The sequence below is a fragment of the Aotus nancymaae genome, unplaced genomic scaffold (genome assembly GCF_030222135.1).
Source record: "Aotus nancymaae isolate 86718 unplaced genomic scaffold, 86718_ANA_hifiasm-v0.15.2.pri h1tg000010l, whole genome shotgun sequence".
Lineage (NCBI taxonomy): Eukaryota > Metazoa > Chordata > Mammalia > Primates > Aotidae > Aotus > Aotus nancymaae.
Window position 1 is genome coordinate 76057607 of NW_026988421.1, and position 21998 is coordinate 76079604.

The 21998-nt window shown below is 40.8% G+C and overlaps 1 protein-coding gene across 5 annotated transcripts in view; it reads left to right on the plus strand.

The window, feature by feature from the left end:
- Window positions 1-253: 253 nt before the first annotated feature.
- Window positions 254-21998, plus strand: part of CCSER2 (coiled-coil serine rich protein 2) — a 211706-nt gene continuing 189961 nt past the window's right edge. For 4 of the 5 annotated variants that reach the window (XM_021672267.2, XM_012438996.3, XM_012438997.2 and 1 more), the window contains exon 1: window positions 254-472. The gene's annotated coding sequence lies outside the window, so the exon portion shown is untranslated. The remainder of the gene's footprint in view (window positions 473-21998) is intronic. The other variant, XM_012438995.2, reaches the window with a different exon arrangement.

The following is a 21998-nucleotide window of genomic DNA, read 5'->3' on the forward strand; positions in this document are numbered from 1 at the left end:
AGACTGGCGTCACTGCGTGGGTCGAGCAAAAACCTGAGTCAGGAGGCAGCTAAGCAAGGTCAGTGGAGGGGGCGGGGCCCCACGTGGGGCGGAGCTTGGGAAAGTCTGGTGCGAGGGAGGGGCGGGGCTAGAGGTGGGCTGAGGCCGGATCATGCGGTAGGGGCGGGCTTCGTAGCTCCGTGAGGTTCGCGCCTGCGCACGGCCCCTCGGCGGGGCGGGGCTGCGCGCGCGCGTTTCGCGGATCCTGGAGGGCGGAGTCCAGGCGGGCGCCGGCAGAGGGAGGGGGCGCGGCGGCTTTGGAGTCCGGCGCTCCCTCAGGCCGCGGACGCGATGCTGGTTGCTGAGGCTCCAGCGGCGGGGACGGCGGGGATGTGACAAGTGGCCCTAGCCTCACCTTCCGTCCTCGGGCCTGCGGGTCGCGGGGCGGCCTGCTGCTGGGCCGCGGAAGAGGAGGCAGCGCGACCTCCGCACGGTGAGAACGGGACTCAGGGCCGGAGCCGGGGCCGGGGTCGCCGCGGGCTCCGGGGGCAGCCCAGGACTAGGCGCGCAGTCCGGGGCGGGGCGGTGGCCCGGGCTCTCGGGCTGAGGTGGTGGCGCCCTGCAGTACCCTGGCCTCCAGGGTGAGTCTCTCTAGCTCCCCGCGGATGCGGGGCGGGCGCGGACCTGCGAGGCTGGAGGGAGCCCTCCCTGCGGTGTAACAGCATGGGGCCTCGGGCCGCGGACGCCGCCGCCTTTCGGGGGAAATCAGGGCGAGGCTGAGGTACTCAGTGATTTCAGAGCCTGGTAGCTTGTGAGGGTGGTGGTGAAAGTACCAGGGCGCCCCGAAGGAGTGGGATTTTTTTTTTAAATTTCGGGACTAAATCAAAGACACACCCTAAAACACATCCTGAGGTGAAACTTTGGCGGAGCACACTGTTGCCATAAGTTCAGATCTTCTCTCTTCTCTTTAGATGTATTTTCATACATTTTATTTTTAGTGCACCTACTTTCTTGAGAAAGTAAAAGGAGGAATGAAAGGACTCCTTTGTGGTGGCCCTTGGTGGTGAAGCTCAAGTTTTCATTTCAATAATTGCATATTCATCTGTGTGGGCTCCCCGGCCAATGAGGCTGGCTGCTCCCAGACTAGGCCTTAGCGGAGTGGAAATGACTGATGCAAGGACTCTGTGGTCTCAGGTTAGAGTGTTGGTTGCTCACTCCTATAGATGAGAAATTGAGCTTTAAGCTTTTCAAAATGGCCATATGAAAGGCATTCCTTTTTTCCCGAGCATTAAAATATAGCAGAGCTTATAAATTTGGCCAGTGTTTTTAGAGCATCCTCTTTTAGACTAGTTTAGAGACTTTAGAGATGGCAGCTGCTCTTTAACCAAAAGGAACTTAAGATGCTCTCCTGCAAAAGATAGGTGGAAAACATCTTATCCGTGATCAGTATATGATAACGATGTAAATATTCCTGAGTGTTTGCTGAAATCAGTGTTCTTTCTCTTGGACTTCATTATTGTTTGCTTCTCTTAATTTATGAAAACTCTTTACTGTTATTTTTTGTTTTCGTTTGTGTTCTCAACACATTGGGTTCAAATAATCTTCAGGTTAAAAATGAACACTTTGTTGAACCTTTTAGCCATAATTCATACTGTGGTACTTCAGCATCTTATTAATAAGCCATAGTTAAGAAGGCGCTAGAAGCCATCCTGAAAGCAAGCAGAAAATCTCCATTAAGAATTCTGTAAAAATTCTACCTTTCCACATTCAGGCCTGCGTTTTTGTTGCTTTTACTCAACTCCTTTGACTGTATGGTGGAAGAAAGGACTTTGAATCCATATTTAGTGACTCCATAATCTATATCAATAAAATTCAGAGTCCTTCATGATTAGTGATATTCGTCAACATTCTAGTGTCATCTTCTACCATTATGCCTGCCCTCTCCGTATAAGACTGCTTGCAGTTCTCTGAAGATGACATCTTCCTCTGTGGTTTTTCAGTATTCCTTTGTTGAGAATTCTCTACCTAGTAAAAACTTGCCCTTGAAGACCTTACTAAAGTGTTATCTCTGAGGCTTGTCTAGACAGCTCATCCCTCTTGTCTTAACTGATTCGTACATTCTGCAGTTAGTATTTGATAACCGGTAGTTAATGATTTGTTTGTATGTCTGTCTCCACCAAGTTTTTGGGCTTCTTCGTTTTTTTTGTTTTGTTTTTTTCCTGAGAGGGTATCTGTCACTGTTGCCCAGGCCAGGGTGCATTTGGCTTTGATCTCATCTGACTGCAACCTCTGCCTCCAGGATTCACGAGATTCTCCTGTCTCAACCTCCCCGGTAGCTGGGATTACAGGCACACACCACCACACCCGGCTAATTTTTTGTATTTTTAGTAGAGATGGGGTTTCACTATGTTGGTCAGAGTAGTCTTGAGCTCCTGACCTGGTGATTCACCCGCCTTGGCTTCCCAAAGTGCTGGGATTACAGGCCTGAGCCAACTGTGCCCAGCCTGGTTTTTGGGCTTCTTAAGGGAACAGAACTTTGCAACCCTAATACAGAGTTGTGTGGTGCCAATGCTCAAAAACCATTTACTCAATGCATTTTTGACAAATAATCCGAGTCTTGAATATAGCTATAAGATAGGTGAAATATGTTAGACCACTGTATTCAGCATCAGATAATTTAGAAAAGAAGAATGCACAAGGTTGTTTTAAATATCCAAGAATGAAGCAAAAATTGTTGCTGGTTAGGAATGAAGCCCCAGTTATGTTTTAAAAAGTTCATTTTATGACACAGGAATTTAAGGGCATGACCAATAAGGATTGCTGCTTCATTGGTCCTACAACTTTATTTTGAGGCATAGTAATTTGCCCAAAGTCATGCAGGTAGAAAGGGAAGGCAAGGAATACATTCCAGGTTTGACCATCTTTATATTTGACTTTTGCCTCTAGTCTCCTAATTCTAAATTTTAATTGTTTTACAATTCCAATGGGGGTTGTGAGCGAATTGGAGGTGTACCGAATAAAGGATATATTAAATTAATAGAATATTGAACTTGAAAGAATTAACAGATTATTTGGTTTAACTCTAAAAATTTTAGCATTAAACAGCTCCAGCCTGAAAAGACAAATAACTTGTTTGGGATTGCTTAGGCTCACCTATATCTCATATCTCCTGACCTTGTGATTGTGCCTTTTTCGCTACTCCATGGTGCTTTGGGGTGAAATGAAGGAGTTGCTAGTTTTTTTCAGAGGGAGTGCAAATCTGCTTGCACTTTATCCCTCTTTGAATCCATAGCTGCCACTCCTAGGGACTTAGAACCCTTGTGGCTGAGAAACATGATAATTCATATGGGGATATAAGAAACCTAACCTTCACTATTCCACTCAGCCAGATAGTTTTAACATCAGTGCTTGGGGCCCTCTCTCCAGATGCCCCATAACAAGTGGCTTCTGATCACCATATGGAGATCTCTCATATAGTTAAGTTTTGATGGTAAAATGAGATTTTAATATAAGAAGGTTGCAGCTGGGTAATAGCATGGCTAAAATTACTTATGTGGCTTATCTGTGAGAAGAGCCTGTCTTACTCCTATGTGATAGGATTTTGGGGGGAAAAAAATTGATGATTGTGACTGCCTCTAAAAAGTCAGTTTTAAAAGGTATACTTAGTGATGTGGGCCTGACCAATTCCAAAAGGCTTTTTATCTTACAAACAACTTAATGGTCAAAGGAATTTTAAGAATCATAACAAACTTTTAATTTTTCTTCTTATCTCCTGTCATATCTAAGTGATTTTAAACGATAAAGCATAAATGTAATGCTGAATATTTGCTTTCATATTTGATGTTTCATTTTTGCTGTAGTTTTTATACCTTTAGTTGATTATCCAGTGTTACAGTGACTTATTTCTTAATATTGCACATCTAGATTGCTTATTATTTTGCAGATAATGCAGTTAGTGTATAAGCTAATACAGTTAGTGTATAGTTCATCATTCTGCTTCTTTCCTTTAAGCTAAAGGCCTAGGAGCAGGATTACAAAGTCAGAGGGTATGAAGGTTTTGTTAATTTTGAAAAATATTATCAGATTTACTTCTAAAAGATACATTTATACTGACTCCAGTATACTGGAGTTTTGATGACTAGTTCTATCATACTTCATAGGTTTTTGCTTTTAAAAACTTGTTTTTTAAAAATGATGATAAGGTTACTTGCAGTCTAACATCATAGTCCCTAGTAGAAAAACAAATGCAGTATTCTTCTAGTTTTATTTTCTCCTTTATTTGTCCATCATCCATAAATTTATTGGACTCTTCTCACCAATTTTCATTAGCCCTGGTATCATAAATATATTAATCTCTTGAAAAATATTTCTGATCTATTTTTCCTTATTATAGGCTTTGTAGGTTTTATATTATTAAATTTATTATGTATTTATTTTAAAGTCAGTGTGGCTGGGTGCAGTGACTCATGCCTGTAATCCCAGCACTTCGGGAGGCTGAGTCGGGAGAATCACTTGAGCCTAGGAGTTCAAGACCAGCCTGGGCAACAGACTGAGACCCCATCTCTATTTAAAAAGAGAAAAAGATAAAAGAAAAAAGTCAGTGATTTTTGTCTTTTGATTGTGTTATCTGAGAATGAATGTGATGCTCCTGACAGTGACCTGCCAAAGATAACATAGGTAGTAAGCATTGGAAGTGGAACTCAGCCTGCTTTTAAAAGATCCTATTTGATACCAAGGATTTGGACTTCATTTCTCAGACATTGGAAAGATTAGGTGTTGCAAAGCAAGGGGATGGTATGGTATGTTACCTCATTTGGGGAGATTGCTTATGTGACAAAGTGGCTATATATTGAATTATGTTTATAATAGGAAGTGGTTGAAATAGTCATGTGAGAAATGAAGCCTAAACTTTGAGGTGGAAGTGGAGATCAGGGGATATTTTGGAAAGATACAGGATTTAGTAACTGATCTATAAGAGACTGGGAAGGCAGAGTATCGATTTGGAAGACATAGAGTGGGGTAATGAAAGATGAATATGTGCTCACAGCCCTTTGTTACATTTATTTCACAGCACTGACTATGATGTATTGTACCTATTCTAGTGACACATCTGTCTCCCCCACTGGATTGTGTGCTTGTCAAGGATAGGAACTGGGTAGAGGAATGAGTGAATATAGGATGAGATAATACAGAAAGACATCAAGAGACTGAACTGGGAAAAACCAAATCACCAAAATGAAAGAGTGGGTGGAGGAAGAGGAGCTCTAGAATGTGACAGCTGTCAGGGAGGATGGGGAAAGAGCCATCAGGGAGGGAGCAGAGGGGAGGAAAGTATTAGCACAGATGTGAGCATGTAGAATGCTGCCACCTCAGGCTACAAACAGTTGTGGTTGATGTGGCCTGCTGTCATAAGCTGACGAGTGGTTGTATGGGGTGAACTTGTCTTTCCTTTGTTACAGACCGCTCCCCCCATGTCCCCCATTCCCCTCCCCGCCAAGCTTTCTCTGAGTATCTGATTGCTTTCTGCCTCTTTGGCTTCTGACTTCTGCTTGCTGCAGGTGGTGATGCTGGGGTGTGATTCAGCCTATTGAGATTAACCAGTGAGAACAGTCCTTTCTTTTTTTTTTTGTTTTTTTGAGACAGAGTTTCGCTCTTGTTACCCAGGCTGGAGTGCAATGGTGCAATCTTGGCTCACCGCAACCTCCGCCTCCTGAGTTCAGGCAATTCTCCTGCCTCAGCCTCCCGAGTAGCTGGGACTACAGGCGTGCGCCACCATGCCCAGCTAATTTTTGTATTTTTTAGTAGAGACGGGGTTTCACCATGTTGACCAGGATGGTCTCGATCTCTTGACCTCGTGATCCACCCTCCTCAGCCTCCCAAAGTGCTGGGATTATAGGTGTGAGCCACTGTGCCCGGCAGTCCTTTCTTTTTAAGTGAATTGACCAATCACAGTATGTGAGATGTAATCTCTGAGTTTTTAGCTCTTCTCTGCTAAGTTGATTGCTTTGGAATACCCTAGAGTTACTTCTCTACCTTTAAAGACTTCTGGTTCGTTATATTACGGTTTGGAGCCATTGGGAAGCCAGAGGATTCTTAAAGGTTGGATCCATGAGCACTGAAGTTTTTCACCTGTTTCCTTTTCCAAGTTGATCAGTAGCTTAGTTTGAATGTAGTTGGATCATCTTTGAAGATTGTTGGTCTTAAAAATGCCACAGATTATTCCAAATAATTAAGAACTCTCTGTTTTCTTTATACTGTATACAAAGTATATAGACGTAGGGGCTTGTTTTACATTTTCTTGGTCAGTTACTAACTTCATGTGTCTATTTTTCAATGAGTTACTTGGTAAAGGAATTTGCTCTTGATTTTTTCTACAACCATTTGCTTCTGGCCATCCTTACCCTCTGTTTTCTGCCTTCTCTGGTTTTCATCTACCTGCTTTCTGGCCTTGGTAAGAACAGTAGGAAGGGGAAAACAGAAAAAGCATGAGTGAAGCTCCTCCCTTCCCTTTGTTATGATAGTCATTACTGCTCTCCCTGCCATTACTGCTCCCAGCTGTTCACTTTGGCATGGTCTCCTACCCTGTATCTTGAGGTCTGTGTGTGGGAATAGAAATGCAAGGCATGGCTCTTTAGCTGAGGAATGGTGGGCATCTCAGGGTTTTGGTCCTTTTGTGATCTCTGTTTTGGTGCCTGGTATTGAAAAGCCAACTCAGTGACATCTTGTATCCGAGCAAATGTTTTCTGTTCCCTGGCATTCTACTTCTCTCGCCCTCTCTCTTTTTTTTTTTTTTTTTTTTTTTTGAGACAGGGTCTGACTCTGTCACCAGTAGTGCCATCATGGTTCACTGCAGCTTTGACCTCCCAGGCTCTAGCTATGCTCCTGCCTTGGCTTCCTGAGTAGCTGGAACTACAGGCATGTACTACCATGCCTGGCTAATTTTTAAAATTTTTCATAGAGACATGGTCTCCCCATGTTTCCCAGGCTGGGCTCAAACTCCTGGGCTCAAGTGATCCTCCCACCTTGACCTCCCAAATTGCTGGGATTACAGGTGTGAGCCACCACACCTGCCCCTACTTTTCTTTAAAATGCAAAATTAAATTCCAGTCCTGTTTTTTTGAATTGTCTCTCCTCCTCCCTAACACTACCCCCATATCAAGATAGCAAAACCTTTGGTGATGGAGCCCCTAGTGATTACCCTAGGGACAAAGAAGCAAGACAGATACCAGAAGGTACTTTGAATTGTTGTTGTCATCATATTAATGGTATTTTGTTGCAGCCTGAGTGCTTTAGGGCAATTTGAGAGCTTTCTCTGACCATTATCTCTTGGCAGCCAGTGTTAGGGTTGGAAGTTACATAATAATTTTCTCTGAAGACGTTAGCTTAGAAAAACAGGGACTATTCTTAACAGCTATTTAAGTCTGTAGAATGGACTTCGTGATATTTTGGTCAGAGTTGGTAGGCCACTTTATAGGAAACATCCAGGTGATATTTCTTTTCAGGGGTGGGGAGTCAGGAATGGCCATCTTTTTTTAAAAAAATTTTCCTCAAGTGTATTTTCCTCAGTTTAGGAATAGTATGGCTTGTCAACCTTTATTTATTATTGGTACCAGCTAGAGTTGTAGACTTGGTCATTGTTGTGGACCTTTCTTTTCTTATCTTTCTTTCTTTTTCTTTTTTTTTTTTTTTTTTTGAGACAGAGTCTACTCTGTCACCCAGGGTGGAGTGCATTGGTGCGATCTTGGCTCACTGCAACCCCCACCTTTCAGTTTCAGGTGATTCTCTTGCCTTGGCCTCCCAAGTAGCTGGGAATACAGGTGTCCGTCACCTTGCCTGGCTAGTTTTTTTTGTATTTTTTAGTACAGGGTTTCACCATATTGGCCAGGCACTTCTCAAACTCCTGACCTTGGGATCCGCCCACCTTGGCCTCCCAAAGTACTGGGATTACAGGTGTGAACCACCTTGCCCAGCCTTGTTGTGGCCTTTCTTGCAGTCCTGTTTTTCCAGGACTTGAGATGTTCTACACTTTAAATTTCTTCAATCCTGGCTTAGAGAACAGATCTTCAGTCTGGATTTTTCTCATTCATTTACTCAAGAAATGTATTCTGAACATTTGCTAGGAATAGTTCAGTGAACAAGACAGTTTTCTGCCTTTGTGGAGCTTACATGCTAATAACAAGATACAGAAAATGAAAAAGTATATGTGTGATATGTCAGCTATTATATCTCTGTGGGAAAAATAAAGCAGGATAAGGTGAAAAGAGCATGTGAGGGGGATGCTGCTGTTTTATCTAAGGTGGTTAGGGAAGGCTGTAAAAAAAAACTAGTATTTGAGCAGAGATCTCAGAGAAGTGGAAATGTGGTCTATGCAGATGTTTAGGAGGGAGAGTACTCGATGAAGACAGAAATGGAATGCAAAGATCCTGTGGCTGAAGCTTGTTTGACCTGTTCTAGGAGTGGCAAGTAGGCCAGTGGAGGCATTGAGGGGAAATGATTGGTAGAAGATGTGGTCAGAGAGGTGGGTTGGGTTGGGGGGATGTCTGATCATATATGGCGTTGTAGGCCAATGAGACTGGCTTTTTTTTTTTTTTTTTTTTTTTTTTTGAGGTGGAGTTTCGCTGTTGTTACCCAGACTGGAGTGCAATGGTGCGATCTCAGCTCACTGCAACCTCCGCCTCCTGGGTTCAAGCAGTTCTCCTGCCTCAGCCTCCCGAGTAGCTGGGATTACAGGCGCGTACCACCATGCCCAGCTAATTTTTGTATTTTTAGTAGAGACGGGGTTTCACCTGTTGACCAGGATGGTCTCGATCTCTTGACCTCATGATCCACACGCCTCGGCCTCCCAAAGTGCTGGGAGAGACTGGCTTTTAAAAGGTGGGAAGCCACCAGAGTTTTGACTTGTTCTAAGTAGAACTCTCAACTGTTATGTAGAGAATGTCAGGGGTAGTGCATACGAGATTATTTAGGAGGCTGCAGCAGTAATCCTGGGTGGGGGATGATTTTATGCAGGGATTGGGAGAAGTGGTCCCATTTTGTATACATTTTGAAGGCAGAGCCAACAATTTAATGATGGATTGAATGTGGGCTGTGAGTTTTGGCCTGAACAACTGGACACATGGAGTTAACATTTACTGAGATGGGTAAGAGTGCAGAAGAAGCAGGTTTAGGGGGAGAAATAATGAGTTCAATTTTGGACATTTTAAGTTAGTAATCCAAGAGCAGAGATTGTGTAGAGAGCTGAGTATGCATGAGTCTGCAGTTCACAGCAGAGATCTGGGTTAGAGATATATAAATTTCCAGTATTAGAGAGGGAGTATTTAATGCCATGAGAAGGGATTAAAATAATTTAGGGGGTGAGTATGGTTGGCGAAGTCCCACAAGTTAGCCTTGGGATCCTGTAATGTATTCAGAGGGAAAGAAACTAACAAAGAAGACCAAGAAGCAGCACCCCCATGAAGAAGGAAGAGAACTAAGACTGAGTAGTATCAATGAAACCAAGTGAAATGTTCTAAGAAGGAGGGAGTGAGTAACCCATTGTGTCAGATGCTATTAGATTGAGGACTAAGATACAGCAATATGAAAATTATCGGCAACCTTAACAAGTTGTTTCTGGTTTAGTGGTGGAAGTGAATACTTGATTGGAGTGGGCTTAAGAGAGAATTGGGGGAAATGACTTGTAGACTGCTGGGATAGACATTTTTTTCAAGGAGTTTGCTATAAAGTGAAGCTAAAAGCCAGTGGTAGCTGGGGGGAATAGCCAGTTGTCAAGGAATTCTCTTTTTAAAGATAGGTGCTTTTTTTTTTTTTTGGTATTCTCATGTATATATATTGTAAACCAAAAAGTATCTGAGACAAGTCTCAGTCAATTTAGAAGTTTATTTTGCCAGGGTTAAGGATGTATGCCAGGGAGACAGGTCTGTGTCTTTCTCCAAAGATGATTTTGAGCTTCATTATTTAAATGGAAAAAGCAGGTTGGAGGGGCAAGAGAGAGGAAATGATCCCATTACTGAATCCACACATTGCAAAAGAAAAAGAGCAGATAGGGGAATAGTCAGTTGTGTTTTTGTCTAGCGCTCAGTATACTGGTGCTTTACATAAGATAAGGTGAACACAGAGTAGCTATGCTACTCGTGGATATATTTAACTTTTTATCTGTAGCTATCAGCTTAGAAACAAAAGGAAAGGGGGCTGGGCTTGGTGGGAGGCCGAGGTAGGTGAATCACCTGAGGTCAGGAGTTTGAGACCAGCATGACCAACATAGTGAAACCCGATCTCTACTAAAAATACAAAATTAGCTGGGCATGGTGGTGTATGCCTGTAATCCCATCTACTTGGGAAGGTGAGGCAGGAGAATCTCTTGAACCCTGGAAGCGCAGGTTGCAGTGAGCTGAGATCAGGTCATTGCACTCCAGCCTGGGTAACAAGAAAGAAACTCCATCTCAAAAACAAACAAACAAAACAAGAACAAAAGGAAAGGCAGCTTCTTCTGTGACTTAGCTTTCAGCTTACCTTTTTTTTCTTTTGGCATAGTGAAATTAGTGCTCTAATTTTTTACTTTCACAATACAAGTGTATGTAGTTAACAAAATGATTCAACAGAGAAAGAAATACAGGATCTATTTCTTTGAAACATAGATTAATTGTATCTTAATCTTTGCACCCAAGGTCCATCATCATCATGTATATGTCTTTGCATGTAATTTCCCTCTTTCTTTCAAATGAAGATCATGGCCACTGGGGAGAGATGTTGAACGCTTGACCCCCACTTACTTTCTAGTAGGTGGAGTGGGTGAATTTTTATCAATATAAAAACTGTTGTTTTTATATATGATTAACAAAGTTTTTTTATGGATTAGTGGAAAATGAGTTAAATAGCCATATATGTGCTAACTTATTTTTCTCTGTTGATTATTCTTAGAAGTTTGGTGCAGTGCTTGCCTTGTAGTAGCCTCTAAATTTTGATTTAGCAACCTGTTTGTTATGGTGGTTTTAACTTTTTAAAAATAAAAATTAAATTGAAGAACAAATGAGCAACTTTTCCACGGATTTTTTTTTTTTTTTTTTTTGAGACGGAATCTTGCTCTGTCACCCAGGCTGGAGTGCAGTGGCGTGATCTTGGCTTACTGTAAACGCCCCCTCCTGGATTCAAGCAGTTCTCTGCCTGAGCCTCCTGAGTAACTGGGATTACAGGTGCCTCCCACCTTGCCCAGCTAATTTTTGTATTTTTAGTAGAGATGGGATTTCACCATCTTGGCCAAGCTGGTCTTGAACACCTGACCTCATAATCAGCCCACCTCAGCCTCCCAAAGTGCTGGGATTACAGGTGTGAGCCACTGCGCCTGGCCTTCCAGGGAAATTTTGATGGCTGCTCTTCTCTACCACCCCTTTCTTTTTTTTCAAATGTACCTGAGCGCATTTTACCATAGTTGTTTATGATTATTGAATTGATGTTTGAGATAAGTTCAGAAACTATGTTGAAAGCACATATTACAGTTATAGCACTTTATAAGCCTCTTTTAGTGGTTCATTTATGTTTGAGTAAGTAGTAGTCAATATTTAGTGCTGGAAAATCATTGCAGTTGCTTCTTAACCCTCTTCATTGCTCTTTCTCCAGATTTTCTTACCTTAGACTCTGATCCATGCTCCTGACTTTTGGATTTCTGAAACTCAGATCTGACCAGTTCTGTTTTTGCTAAAAATATCGTCCATGACTCCCTATTCTTTGCAGAAGTTAGTTTTCTTTTTTTGCCTCTTTACCCACCATTTGCCTGCACGTGCTTTAGGGGATCTGGAGTGCTCACTAAGATATCTTGCTGTGTTGACTATGCTGGTCTTGAACTCCTAGTTCCAAGCAATTTTCCCACCTTGGGAAAAATGCTGGGATTACAGGTGTGAGCCACTGTGCCCTGCCTCCCTAGGGGATTCTAATGCACATGTGATGTTTCTTACCATAGGACTGTAGAATAAAGACCAGATTTTTTGTTAGCATACAGGTAGTCCTCCAAGAGGAGCTTCCATGATAATGAGAAGTACTTTGACATCTCTCTGCTTTTCCACATACTATTCCTTTATTATTATTTATTTTATTTTATTTTATTTTTTGAGATGGAGTTTTGCTCTTGTTGCCTAGACTGTAGTGCAATGGTGTGATCTCGGCTCACCACAACCTCTGCCTCCCAGGTTCAAGTGATTCTCCTGCCTCAGCCCCCTGAGTAGCTGGGATTACAGGCATGCGCCACCATGCCCGGCTAATTTTGTATTTTTAGTAGAGATGGTGTTTCTCCATGTTGGTCAAGCTGGTCTCGAACTCCTGACCTCAGGTGATTCGCCCGCTTTGGCGTCCCAAAGTGCTGGAATTAATAGGTGTGAGCCATCATGCCCGGTCACTATTCCTTTTTTTTTTTTTTTAATAGAATACCATTCATCTCGTTAGCCTTCTCATTAAATCACTTTATCTTTTTTTTTTTTTTTTTTGAGACGAAGTTTTACTTTTGTTGCCCAGGCTGGAGTGCAAAGGTGAGATCGACTCACTGCAACCTCCGCCTCCCAGGTTCAAGCGATTCTCTTGCCTCAGCCTCCTGAGTAGCTGGGATTACAAGTGCATTCTACCATGCCTGGCTAATTTTTTTGTATGTAGTAATTTTTTAGTAGAAATGGGGTTTCACCATGTTGACCAGCCTCGTCTTGAACTCCTGGCCTCAGCTGATTCACCCTCCTCGACCTCCCAACATGTTGGATTACAGGCGTGAGCCACTGAGCCTGGCCATCACTTTGTCCTTTTTTACGAGCCCAATTTAGATGCCTCTTCTTCCTAGAAAGCTGCTAGACATATGTTCGTTATGCCTCTTCCATCTATCCTTCATTATATTCTGTTACCTGTGTTCCTGTTAACATTACGCAGTTATTTTGTTGTAGTAATTGCTGTATTTTACTGTTTGCTTTCATGACAGGTTCCTCTTGCCCCCAACTTATAGACACTCAATAAATTTTTTGTTGAATGAATGAGGAAAGCAAATAATTATTCAATGTTGATCCAGTTTTGACTGACCCATTTGATTGGGAATTTACATCATTCAGTTTGTACAGAATATACAAATGAGCAATTCGAACCGTGTTCTTAAAGATAGTTGTATCCTAAAGTGTCTTAGGAAATTTATACTTATTAAATATTCCTCTTCATTAGCAAGTATTGAGACTTATTACTTATTTTCTAACCCACATCTCTACTTTTTCTGAATTTTTTTCCTCCTCTGGTTTCATTTGTTTTCCTCTTTGACTTCTCTCTTTGGATGTTGACCTTAACCATCCTCTATCCTAACACTCATCCCCTAAACTTGATCCCCTTCTTGACTTCTCCATTAGTGTTTTCTCTGTCACCAGCTTACAAGTCATTTAGGTTTCTCTGTAGTATCTGTAGGTCTTACTTCTACATATGATTAGTTACTGAGTTGAGCAAACATGTTTTGGCCACTTCCTGTGTTCCTATCTTGTTAGTATTAGTAAGAAGCTGAATAAGAGAAGGTCCTAGTCTGGAAATGATTATGATACAATGTGATGAGTATGGTAATATAGTAATAATGAAATGTTTAGGGCACTATTAGAAGATGGGAAATAAAAAATCCAGTGTTTTCTTCTACTCTCTCATACCACTCAATACAACACTTTTTTTTTTTTTTGAGACAATATCCTGTTCTGTCACCAGGGCTGGAGTGCAGTGGCTTGATTATGGGTCATCACAGCCTTGACCTCCTGGACTTGAGTGATGTGCCCTCCCGAGTAGCTGGGACCACAAGTGTGTGCCACTATGCCCAGCTAATTTTTTTTTAAACATTTTTATGTAGAGATGAGGTCTTGCCATGTTGCCCAGGCTTGTGTCAAAACTCCTGGCCTCTAGGATCCTCCCACCTTGGCCTCCCAAAGTATTAGAATTGCAGGAATAAGCCACCTCACCTGGCCTTTGTAACTCTTTTTTTTTTTTTGAGACAGAGTTTCGCTCTTGTTACCCAGGCTAGAGTGCAATGGCGCGATCTCAGCTCACCGCAACCTCCACCTCCCAGGTTTAAGCAATTCTCCTGCCTCAGCCTCCTGAGTAGCGGGGACTACAGGCACGCACCACCATGCCCAGCTAATTTTTATATTTTTAGTAGAGATGGGGTTTCACCTTGTTGACCAGGATGGTCTCCATCTCTTGACCTCGTGATCCACCCGCCTCAGCCTCCCAAAGTGCTGGGATTATAGGCGTGAGCCACTGCGCCCGGCCTTTTTTTTTTTTTTTTTTTTTTTCAAGAGGCAGAGTCTTGCTATCTTGTGTGGGCTTGGTCTCAAACTCCTAGCCTCAAGTGATCCTCCTACTTCCACCTCTGAAAGTGCTGAGATTACAAGAGTGAGCCACAGCACCTGGTCACAGAACACCACTTACACTAAATGTTTGGAGATTGTTTTGCCACACACTAAGCAATTCTGACACCAGAATCTCCAGTGAAGGTCAACTGGATGTCCTATAATTTAAGCCCAATCTGACACTGTCTACCTGTAGGTAGTGTTAAATCCTGTAGGATAAGGGCTTAGTCCCACGAGACTGCCCCTACCTGCTTCAGATGCATGCTCCAGATTATGACCTGTGCCTGTGACTGGCCATAAATTGGGGTTCCCATGACCCCCTTCTTGGGTTCAATTAATTTGCTAGAGCAGCTCATAGAATTTAGGAAAACACTTGACTTATGTTTGCCTATTTATTAAACAGTATATTCCAAAAAATATAGATGAACAGCCAGATGGAAGAGATGAATAGGGTAGGGCATGGAAAGGGGCGTGGAGATTCTCTGCCTCCTCCTCTGGGTGTACCACTCTCCAGGTATCTCCATGTATTCAGCAATCCATAGGCTTTCTGAACCCTGTCCTTTTGGCCTTTTATGGAGGCTTTATTACATAGGTATGATTGATTACATCGTTGGCCATTGGTGATGAACTCAACCTTCAGTCTCCTTCCCCTCCATGGAGGTTGGGGAATGGGGCTGAAAAGTCCCAACCCTGTACTCATGGCCTGGTCTTTCTGGTGACCAGCTTCCATCCTGTGGTCAGTCAATTAGCATACAAAAGACACTCATCACTTTGGAGATTCCACGGGTTTTAGGAGCTGTGTGTCCTGAACCAGGGCGGGGACCAAATATATATGTAATATATTATCATATCACAGTATCAAAGGCAGCCTGGGAATGAAGAACATCTCTTTCAAATATTCCTTATTTTTTTACTTGGCTACTGCCAATCTCTTTCAGGTCCTTATTACTATGTTTAGGTAATTGTAAGACCTTTTAATAGCTAGTCCTGCCTTAACTCTTGTCATTCCAGTTCCTCATGCACCCTGTCATCAGAAAATTGTCTTAAAAAGGGAAAAAATGTTACATGCCTTTCCTTCTCCTGTTCACAGAATGAACTCCTAAAATAAAATCTAGAATTCAAAGCCCTTGACTCAGACTTTCTTTTCTTGTCTTCTGCTACATGAACCTTTCATCCAGCAAAACTCTTCTGTATTCTGTTCCAAACACACTTCACACATTCTTTATTTGCCTTGATTTTGTACTAATTCTCCCCCAACATTTTACTTTTGCTTCCTCTATTTACTGAAACTGTATCTGTTGACATAGTTCCTAATTGTTAAACCCACGGTAAACCTTAGACCATCATGCCCATGTTCTTGACACTTTCTTGTCTTCCAAACCATCACTCTCCTGTTTCTCTTTCCCTCCCTCCCTTTCTCCCTCCCTCCTTCCCTCCCTTTCTCCCTCCCTCTTTCCCTCCCTTTCTCTATCTCTCTCTCTCTCTCTCTCTCCCCTTTCTTTCCCTTCCTCCCTTTTTTGTTATGGAGTCTCACTTTGTCTCCCAGTGCAGTGGTGCAATCTCCGCTCACTGCAAACTCTGCCTCCCGGGTTCAAGCGATTCTCCTGCCTCAGCCTCCCAAGTAGCTGGGATTACAGGCACCTGCCACTACACTCAGCTCATTTTTGTATTTTTAGTAGAGTCGGGGTTTCACCATGTTGGCCAGGCTGGTCTCCCTGACCTCAAGTGACCTACCCACTTTGGCCTCCCAAAGTGCTGGGATTATAGCTGTAAGCCACCGTGCCTGGCCCTGTTTCTCTTTTATACCTCTTATTTTCCAGCTGTCTTTATTGTCTCTTGTTCTTTTATTCAGCTTCTTTTCCCATTTTAGTTAATGATACTGCCAGTCGTTCAGTTGCCCAAATTATAAAGCTGGTAGTAATCCAGGCTTCTCTTATCTTTCATTTTCCATTTGTTGTCAGGTCTTGGTGAGGTATCTCTTCTCTCTTCATTCTCTTTACTATTTCCTTGGGCTAGATCTAACATCTAGAGTACACCACTATAAAAAACCCGTTTAGTATTAAGTCCTCACCTGGTCCTGGGTTTTATATGTAACACATATTTGGGAAATGCATTTTGGTTATAGCCAGTAGGAATGCCAAACACAAAATATGGTTTTGAGTTGATGACCCTAGAATAGGGCTTAAACCACGGACTAATTATTCTATATCCATTAAAGGACAATTTCCTAAATATCTCAATTAGATGACATTGTTATGAAGTAATTTTTACTTTTTACAAAAAATTTATTTAAGGCCTAAGCAGATGATGTGTTAGTATTACAGGGAAAAGGCAAGAAAAGATTAAAAGTTTGCACATATAAGGCTGGGTGCGGTGGCTCAAGCCTGTAATCCCAGCACTTTGGGAGGCCGAGACGGGTGGATCACAAGGTCAAGAGATCAAGACCATCCTGGTCAACATGGTGAAACCCCGTCTCTACTAAGAATACAGAAAATTAGCTGGGCATAGTGGTGCGTGCCTATAATCCCAGCTACTCCGGAGGCTGAGGCAGGAGAATTGCCTGAACCCAGGAGGCGGAGGTTGCGGTGAGCCGAGATTGCACCATTGCACTCCAGCCTGGGTAACGAGTGAAACTCCGTCTCAAAAAAAAAAATAAATAAATAAAAAATAAAAGTTTGCACATATAAAGTTAGGTCCTTATTTATCTACATGACGGTATAAGAGCAGCAGTCAACTACAGGAAGATCTTGAGACTGAAATAGACAAAATTCGAGTATTAGTGTGTGAAATTGTAACCTAATGTATTTGAGTAGTATGTGAAGAGATGCTATTTAACTGTCAGTTAATACCCAGGAGAAACTCCTGATATCACTGTTGCATGTTCCTGGAAGATACTGGCATAATGTGCTGATGCTTGAGATGTGGTAACATAATCACTGTAGCTCTGTGTCATTTAATATGTTTCATAAGCATATGCTGTTTAGTATTGAAGAGTTATTTTCTGAACCCAGGCATAGTTGCAAAACTCTTTAGTCTCTTGAAATTTTTTTTTGGTTTGCTAATAGTAGATCTTAGATAGGATTTATCTTATTTGTGCCATCACAGAAAAGTCCAAATTTGCAGTAATTTTCTACTTTAAAGCTTAAGATTCCCTTATTCTAAATATTTTGCACTTATTTCAGAATAACCGAATTATTATTTTGTGACTATTTTACAGAAGTATTAGAAAGCGGTTTTTAAAATTTTGCTGTTTTATTTTTTTTCTTTTTTAATATTATCTTTTGAATACATGTTGCTTTATTGTTGATCTTTATTTACTTTCTGATGAATTTGGGGGTTTATGAGGCTGGCAGTAGATTGTCACCTGGACATTATGTTGGAAAATCTATTTGGGTACTCTGTATTGTAGCATTTTGAAGTTGATAGTTGGATTTGTGTATTATTTTGGTTTATGTTATTCTGCCCAGGGCATTTTCCCTAGGGAAGGTGGAAAAGAAAGGAAAAATTCTTTGGAGAGAATTCCCATGGTGAACAAGTAGCATTTTGAGTCAAGGGAGTAGGGTGCACTTCGGTAAGGAATCCTGAAAGAGCATCTTATGGTTACAGATCCTTAGGTGGTTTGGTGTAGTTGGAAGGCAGGGTTTGTTGGTTAGTGGTGAGAGAGCAGCTGTAAAGGAATGCCATAGACACAATTTGAAGGCTTAACTAATTTTAGCTGCACTCACTCACTAGCTATGTGTCTATATATGATTTCCCTAAATTTCAATTTCCTTAAATGTGCAAAATGAGACTAATAAAAATATCCGCACTGTAGGATTGTTGTGAGCTTTAAATTGGGTAACATTGGTACCTGGCACACAAGTACCTAATAAATATCAGCTGCTGTGTTTAGGTATTTGTAGTTTAGCAAATTACTGAAGGTTTTTAAATTGAAGAGTGACACGATCAGACTCAGAATTTTAAATATTAACCTCAGGAAAATTGTGAAAATTTGCTTGAAAGGGAAGAAATGGAAGGCAGAAAATTAAGTAGGCCTGTGCTAGAATACTGGCTAATATGATTCTAGATTAAGAAATGAGGAGAGGAGAGGACAGGATGGATGGGTTTGAGAACTATTGCAAATTATCACGTGCATTATATTTCATGAGGTGGGGAGATCTAAAGGGAAATAGGAGAATTGACAGCAAGAATATGGACAGAATACTTAGCTGAGTAAGAAACACTGTGTTTTACTCCTCTTAATATAGCTCATAAACATACCTTAAAAGCATTTGTTATTTTGACATTTGGTATTGGGACATTTTGAAGTGTTACCATATAATCATCTGGGATAAAGATACATACCTACTTACACAGTTTTGTTTTTGGAGTACTTTATGTACATTCTCATTGAATGGTATTCTCTTTGGCAAGTTCCGTTGTAGCATTGAAAAACTGCCCTTTCACAGTAAAATGATTAGATTTTAATTTGTTTACTCAGTTGACTGTTCTTACCTTACATAATTTTACTTAGATTCTTTGATAATACAGAACAAAGTTCTGTCTAGACTATGACTTGTTTTCTTGTCACTGAAGTATTCCTTGTATTGACCAATTGTACTGTGGGTTAAATATAATGTACTTTAAGGTGTGGTTGAGACTCAGGCCTAAGATATTTTACTTTTTATTAAGCGTATTTTATAAAATTATAATGATAATTATTGAAGTAAACAAGATTTTGGGATTATGTATCACGTTATAGGCAATTTCGCTTGTTTATCAGCAACCCCTAGAAGTTATGTCTCCTTCACTACTGAATTAGAGTACAACTCTTTCTACATACTGCTATATCCAAGGGCAAAAAAAGTAACATTTAGTAGAGCTGCAATCATAAGAAAGATTTTTCAGTGTGATCTTCATTTCTTCACTCAGTAGCTTTTATTAGTGTTTTTTTATGTATTAGAATAGTCTTTAGGAATTAAAAAAAAAAACTAAATATTTCATGCTGCTTGTCTTCAGGGAGCTCTCAGTCTACTGGAGAAAGTAGAACACAGGAAAACATGATTTTAAAAATAAAATAGTGTAATAATTGCTGTACCCAAGGATACCCAGCTAAACTATGGGCATTTGTAGGAGGAACATCTAATCTGCAGATATCACATGATCATGCTAATTTGATAGATTAATTGCTGTATATTACATGAGAAGAGTAGATCTAGAACTGAAAGGAGTCTGTCATCCAGCCACCTGTTACAGGTAAGGACATAGTACATTTCAGAGAGCACAGTTAAGGACATGCTACTTTATGGGAGATGGCAGATTGCAAGAAACCTCTTGCAGTCCTCAATTCTTATGCCATTTCTTTATAGAGTATGTTGTGTATGTTCCTTGTCTCCCTGATGGAGACACTACCCTGGGTAATGGATAAGGCATGATGGAATGGTTTGAGGAGGGAAATACATACGAGTTTAAAGGAATTTGAATTATTTGGTGTGAATAAGATAAATCTGGGACTGTCTTAAAAAACATTTTTTGTATTTATTTTGGTAATTTATACTCAGAGAAATGTTGCAAGACCAAGAATAGTACAAAATCTTTATCCAGGTTTACCTGTTGTTAATATTTTGTGACATTTTCTTATTGTTTGCTCTCTTGCATATATATGTATATATGAATATGTATGTGTGTGTGTGTATATATATACTTACATGCACATGATGGCACTTTACCTCCTAAGTACTTCAACATGTACTTTCCCAACCATAGGGATTTAAAAAAAATTGTACAGTATGGACCTCACTAATTTAACATTGACGCAATAGTTTAATCTACCATTTGTGTTCCAATTTTTTTTTTCAATTGGCACAGTCACTTTTATAGTATTTCCCCTTCCACAGACTGCTTTTTAAAGAGAAAAGAATGAGTCATGAGCAATTTTTAGTAGAAACTTTCTATTAAGGGTAGAAAGACAATCATGGATACTTAAAGTTGCATTCCTGTTTTAATTCACATCCATGCCTCCCCTGAACTTTCTTATCTCAGAAAATGACAGTACAATCCCATTAGTTGTTCAAGCTAGAAACCTGAAGCTTATTTGGGTTCTCTTTTAACTTTATCCTTTGTGTTTAACCCATCACTGAGTCCTGTAGTGTCTGTCTCCCCTATATGTCTTGAAACCTTTCTGTTGGCTGGGTTGAAGAGGTTCATGACTGTAATTCCAGCACTTGGGGAGGCAGGAGGATTACTTGAGCTCAGGAGTTCAAGACCAGGCTGGGCAACACAGTGAGACTCCCTGTCTACAAAAATTAAAAAGTTAGCCAGGTATGGTGGCATGTACCTGTGGTCCCAGCTCCTAGGGAGGCTGAGATGAGAGGATTGTTTGAGCCCAGGAGGTAAAGGCTGCAGTGAACTGTGATAACCCCACCGTACTCCAGTCTGGATGACAGAGAGAGACCTTGTTTCAAAACAAAGAAAGAAACTTGGTATACCTTTTTATCCATTGACTTCAACCAGCCTAGTCTATCATCATTTCTCATCTGGACTCCTACCTAGTTTCTTATCTGATTTTCTTGCTTCTACATTTTCTTCTTTCCTATTCATTCTCCATATAACAGCCAGAGTGATCTTTTAGAAAGGTAAATCAGATTGTGTCGCTCCCCAGCTTGTATATTAAGTGGCTTTCCACTGCTCCAGAGTGCTGTCTGCGTATTTGAACTCTTCTTTAGTCCACAACTTTAAATATTCTCCCTCTGAGAGGCCTTCCTTGATGCTCAGTTTGTTATTTTTACTATAGCATTTCATCGTTTTCCTTTACAGCACTTGTGATTTGTAATTATTATTTTTTCTTTTTCTCTATTTGCTACACTAGACTGTAAGTGGAAAAAGCATAGGGAACCTGTCTGTTTTGTGCACTTTTGTATACCTAGCACATCGCCAGGATTATAGCAGGTGATTAATAAATATTTGAATATTTGAGTGAAAGGAGACCTGGGAGGTTATCTAGTACTGCCTCCCACCTGTTGTAAGAGTCTGCACTATCTCTGACAAGTGCTTATCTAGCTTATTTTTTTTTAATGCTTTACAGATGGACAGCTTAGTGTTTTTTATGTAGTTTACTTTTTTTAATAATTTTGATAGTTTGAAAAGTTTTCCTTATTTTGGGCTGAAAACTGCCCTTTCCTTATTTCTATTCATTGATCTAGTTCTGCCCATTTGTCACAATTTAACCTATTTTGACTCTCTATATAGTACCTTAAACTATTTAACAGCAACAGTTATGTATGGTCTTGGCTTTGTTAGGCTAAACCATTTATAAGTGCTTCAGTTTTTCATCATGTGACATGTTTCTTTAACCTCTTCTGCATTCATTTTGCCAGAGTAGCTTTAAAAGTGGTACATTGAAGGATAAAGATAGTTATAATCTTTGGTCCAGTCATCTGTGGTTAAACGATTTATAGCACATTAATTCAATGTAATATATTGTAGCCCTTAAAATAAGAAATATAACTGTAGAACTGTGGGATGTATTTATAAAACAATGATATTTTAAAAGTAGAACATTAAATTGTATCTAGATAGTTAATATAGCTGACTCTGTGTGTGTAGATGAAATTTAGAAGGCTACGTGAGTACCTTCTAAAGGTACATACCCAATACATATATCTGCCCTGTCAGTACAGTAGCCAGTAGCCAAATGTAGAA